The sequence below is a fragment of the Glossina fuscipes genome, unplaced genomic scaffold (genome assembly GCF_014805625.2).
Source record: "Glossina fuscipes isolate IAEA_lab_2018 unplaced genomic scaffold, Yale_Gfus_2 65544, whole genome shotgun sequence".
Classification (NCBI taxonomy): Eukaryota; Metazoa; Arthropoda; class Insecta; order Diptera; family Glossinidae; genus Glossina; species Glossina fuscipes.
In genome coordinates, this window is record NW_024004065.1 from 6,527 (window position 1) to 12,185 (window position 5,659).

A 5,659-nucleotide genomic window follows, 5' to 3' on the forward strand; every position below is an offset into this window, starting at 1 on the left:
CTAGTTGATTTTTTTGGCTTTGGAAATATTTGCAATTTATTCGAATTTTTTCCAGAATTCACCTACACGCAAAATTCTTACTGTTTTCATTTATATGCAGAATTGCCAATAGTATTCATTTTAAAACAAAGACGGGGACAATAGGAGCTCTTTATTATTATTATACAACTAACTGAAGCACTTCTAGAAGGTTAATATCCTTCAAGGTTACTTCAGTTTCTTGATCATCTACAAAGCTTGCGCACAGAGAACAGGATACCATTCAGTATTCGCTATACCGGCCTTTGATTTGTAAACAATTTCATACGTTTTCTTTTGAATTCGCTATATCGACCTTTGATTTATAAACATTTTCATATGTTTTCTTTTGAATTCGCCATGCCGACCTTTAATTTTATATATTTTCTTTTGAATTCGCTATACCGGCCTTTGATTTGAATCTCAATGAAATATCGGTGTATCCTTCTTCTTTTGTGTTTATAGCTTAAATGTACTTGCCTTTAATTATATTACACACATACAAATAAGCTCAAAGTGAATATATATTTATATAGCTTCAAGTGTCATATTATTAAATTATATATTATGTACTATATTTATTAAATTTAGTATTAAATTTTTAATAAGTCAGCCCCTATCAGTAGCTACGAAATGTAATTTCAGATCGGAGGTACCTGCCTATTTTCTATTCTCCCTCTATATCGAATGCGAACAAAGAATCCTAACTCTACTCTAAGTCACCAGCTAATGACATCTCTTAGAAATATTCGTAAGGGCGCGGTTGCCATGTGGTGTCATTCTAGTTGATTTAATTGCTATTGGACGATGCTAGAAACAGCCGATAGTGGCGTTGTGAATATTTTTTTTATTGAAATTTTGCGCAGGGATAAAAAAAAAATTAATTGCTAACTTTATTCAAAATCCTTATCACGAATTGAAGAAATTGTGAATATTGACCATAAAAATAAAATCATTAAGAATATGATTTTTGATAAAATATTAAAAATTGAAAAGAATTAAAACCTTTCTAAATGGGATCGGGCATTTCCATATGCAAAGTTTAACTAAATTTTATACTATAAATGTTATAAGCAAATATTCTTTTTATTTTCATTGAAATCAAATTTTTAATTGTGTAAAAGCACGGAAGTAAACCATTCCAACTTCCGTCACGTAGTTATATATGGCTGCTATTTAATTACTCTCTAAACTAGTAGGCATTTGCTGCACGTTCGTTCGAGAACATTTCAAGATTTACTACTCTATTTTCAGAAAAGTAATTATAATTGGATATAAATGATAATTACGATTGGACTTTTTTTAATTTTTAACTGAATTTTTTTTAATTTATAAAAAAATTATGTTGTCGGTTTTGTACAAAGTTTCTATACAAGCAATTTATAACATTTTATATAGTAGCGATAAAAATTCAAAACCTGCGTCCAAAAACTAAAATTGCACTGCTGTAATTGTGTTAAAAGTATCATTAACGACTCAGGGCAATTGTTGTTTTAGAAGAAGAAGCGTTTTTTACTCAAGTAAAAGCATTTGTGTAAATTAGATTTTTAAGCAATGGCGTTAGATATATGCTTCGATATTAAAACTTTCTTGGAGAGAACTTGCCGCACTTGCAGTCGTTATTTTAATGACGAAATGGTTTTCTTCGGCATATTTCGTGTAAAGCTGAAAGATTCATGTAGTTTGGAAGAAGATGATGAAGTAGAATATGACGTTAGTGCTGACGTTAAGGAAGTTTTTGACGATCTAAACATATGGAAATTAAATGTATGCATATGCTAAATTTTTTATATATAAAGACGATTACATTGTGTTTACATATATTTCTAGATAAAACCCAACGACGGGCAAATTTTCTACTGAATGTCTGGAACGTTTTAGGCAAGTGCATTTATTTCGCGAAGAATGCCTTGACAGTCAAAAAGTACTACAAAGCTATTTTTTGGACATCGAGCATTTGTTGGAATCTGGTAAGCTTTCTCCAAAAGTCGAGCCGCTAAAACCAGGCATAGGCGAAATTAGCAAATTTTTAGATTCGGCCGTTACAAAGATCACTCAAAAGTCTCCGATTCATGCAATAACTAGCGATGTATTTTCGCCATTTAGTAGTCCTCGACTACGGTTGACCTACGATGCGACACATAATAAATATAATAAACGCAGTGTAAATTTCACTTTTTATTTTATTGAAATGATTATTTCATACGCTGAATATATTGAAACCACAGTGAGCTGTTAATAATATTCCCCCCGCAATTGAGGATACCAATGCAATTCCTTAATCTCTTTCTGTATGAACAATAATTGGGGTCCTAGATTCTCTAGTTCGTTATGATTTTGCCTTTGTCCCGGCTTTGTTTGTAATATGGTTGCTGTGATGTTTGAAAGTAGCAACAGGTTTTTTCCTCTGAAATTGCCTGAAATACCAAATATGAAGCAAGCCATCATCGCTACTAAAGAAACTGAATGGTATTCCTTTTAAAGAATATGATAAGGAGCTTGTTATTTTTTGCACTGATATCTCATTCAGATCTCGTCCTTACTTTACATATTAGTTATCACTGGCAAAGATCCCTGTGTTAATGTGGAATCCGGCTGGTATGTGCAAGATGCATCTGCTGTGGCTAGCGTGGTGGTGGCCGCATGCTTTATGGGCGTATCTATTTACACGGGTTCTCCCGTATACCACGCTGTTGGGTCTCTTTTAGTAGGTAGCTTGGGGGTTGTCGCTTCGCTTATAATTTACACTAATGTTTTCGCTTTGGTTGGCAATTATTGGAATGCTTTTGTTTTTTAAGGGAAGAAAAACTTTTTTTTTAGATCTATACCTCAGGAACATTTGGAGCGGATTCATTCTGAGCTGAAAAGTGATATTATGATGTGAGCTATACATGACCTGAAAGGTATCTATATTGGCAAGTCTTTGGTGCGTTATAAGGCTGAAATAGATTTTGACGGTTGTAAGTTAACTCGCTTTTATTTCGATAAACAAGAACTAAGCGAACTTCTAAAGGTAACAAATATCGAAATTGTGCTATAATTTAGACGGATTTTCTTCCCCTTAGGTATGTGCAATAATGTGTCCACAGAGACAGCCTTTTTCGAGCCGTTGCGGATTCCTCCTGACGTTGTTCATCGCGCTTCGCACCTTTTCCGCGGACACAGGACGGTGTCGCTCCTCGCGTATTTTTCCGGCCAGTTCTTTGTACTTGCCTTTAATCGGCCCCCCTGGTAGCGCCACAAGTGGGTTGTGCGCCGACTCCGTAACCGTTACAGTCAATTTTTCGCCGACTGAGCGCACCACATAAAGACCCGCGAACATCGACTTGGTCGTCTTAAATCTTATCTACTGGGTTAGCCGGCAGCGATAGTAATACTGTAGTCGCCACGAAGTAAATTGAAAACAAGTGGCCAAAGAAATGTAGTTACTTAGTATAAAACCCGGGATCACTAAATATTGCGTTGCCAGATAGATCAAGACCACCCTTCGAAGGGACTAAAGGGCCGTAAACTTTTAATCAACCTACTACTACTTCCGGAGTAGTGAAGCACCGTAGTATAGAAATTGTCTCACTCATGGACGAGCGCTTGTTCGGTGTGAACGGACAATGTGAAGCAATAGTAAGTATTCACATAAAATCCCTACACAGAGCTGTCCAACATTGTCATTGCGTAGGTCCATTGGAACTTCTTCCAAAATCTTTCGAGTAACATCAACTTTCTTCTTCTTTTGCTAACCAGACAATAAGTTGGCCACTCACTTGGCTTAACAGGCTTTTATTTGTCAGCTCATGCAGGAAAACGCAAATGGGATAAGCGCGAGTGTTCGGGAAAGGCCCTGCACATGTACAACAAGAAATGCTTTATTATTCTTTATTCTTTTGCATTTTTCTATTTAAAATATTCAATATTGGATTTCATTTAATATCAAACAGAGTTTGCCAAAAAGATTATTTTTATATAAAAGCATATATTTACAATGCAATCAGTTAATATCAGTTTTTAATAAACTTTAAATAAACAATAAGCGTATAAATAGAAAAGGCATCAATAACCGACATTGCCCCATCCATGTTTGCATATCTCTCAGATCCACAAAACCGAATATTCGTTTACGACCATTTACAACCACGCTTGACATCCTGAATGTGCCTACAGCTGACGCGGAGAGCGTAGGCGCCGGCAAAGAGGTAGACAAGGCCACGCCCAGGAAAGAGGTGGAGGAGGTAAAAAGCAAGTCATCATAAACAAATTTTATTATGGCTAAGAGGATAATATTTTTTATCAACCTTATTAATTAATAAAGTAATAACTTTTAACTTTTAGTGGTTAAATTCCATTTTCATTGTAAAATTAAATAAATAGTCCGACAAGAGTAGATATAAAAAGAAAACATTTATGTGTACCTTGAATTGTGAATAGGCATATGTGCCCTGAGCCATTCTGACCTGCCACCAATAATAGGAGCTCATGATTGCGTTTATTTATCGTCGTACTCGGGGTCTTGTATTAAAGTTGCAATAGGCACGATAAAACTCTACGACCGATTTTGATGATGATGATCTTTATTGAAAATGTTACTGAATTTTTTGTAACAGCTTGAGTAACTACGGAAGACAGCATTATGTTGGAGACGACTTTATCAAAAAAAAAAACAGGTTTAAAAATTTTAACCTTGAGAAGTTCCTTTGCAGTTAGAAGAAAAATTCTCTTTGCTACAGGAAGTTCATACGAAATGGAACATGAGATTGATATTGGTGTCGGACGGTACAGACCAGTACAGCGTCTTAGAATTGAGTTCATATTTACGGTAGGTAGGTAGACCTTGAGGTAGACCTCCACAAACTTCAACTGAATTTTATCTGAACACAAGAGTTCGCGACGAAAGGAAATTCAGGATCCACACTCTACATTGTGACGGTGTATTAAAATCAGTTAGAATTTGACCTAGTTTCCCCAGATCGACACAGTCATACGCTTTATTGATGTCTAAACTAAGCATAACTATTAACACCAGTATTCCTTTGGCTTGGTTTTTTTCAGGAACGCGATATAATATTAATTTCAGCAGTGAGATCAGAGTACCATATACTTAACGATGTGCATTAAGTTTCATCCAAAACGGGAAACTGACAATATCAATTGCTAAAATTAGTTTGTGAAGAGATTAAAAAACTTCCAAAATGCTTTGAGGCAAGTCTTTCTCTTTCCATTTTATTATTAAGTGTACACAATTCATTCGATGATTCTTCCGAAGCAGAAACCCACACTACAAAAGTTTTATAAAAAAATCACCGCAAAGTGCTCGAAATTGCAAAAGAAATGCTGAATTGCTTTGAAAACTAAAAGGCTTCATTTTATAAAAGCACGAAAATGGTCGCATGATTCCGAATCAATTATACGGGCGTTTGGAGGCGAAAAAGCAGCTAAAGGTTAGAATTTGAATTTCTCCTATAAATATATATATATATATGTATACGAATTAATGTATCTGCTTCCCTTGTATTTAAATAAACTTTGCCCATATTATGACGTGCTGGATATCATTTTTGGAAGGGAAGAATCTGAAGGTTGCCTCTATAATGGTTCGTAATCGCAGGGCAATAAATTAAGGAGGAGAACGTAGCTTATGAGCTTTTTT

General features: G+C 35.1%; 1 long non-coding RNA gene across 1 annotated transcript; it reads left to right on the plus strand.

Moving 5' to 3' along the window:
- Positions 1-1,490: 1,490 nt before the first annotated feature.
- LOC119643856 lies at positions 1,491-3,921 on the plus strand. Its single transcript, XR_005248457.1, has 3 exons — positions 1,491-1,785; positions 1,849-1,988; positions 2,839-3,921. It is a non-coding gene; the product is annotated as an uncharacterized LOC119643856 (long non-coding RNA).
- The last annotated feature ends 1,738 nt before the right edge of the window (positions 3,922-5,659 follow it).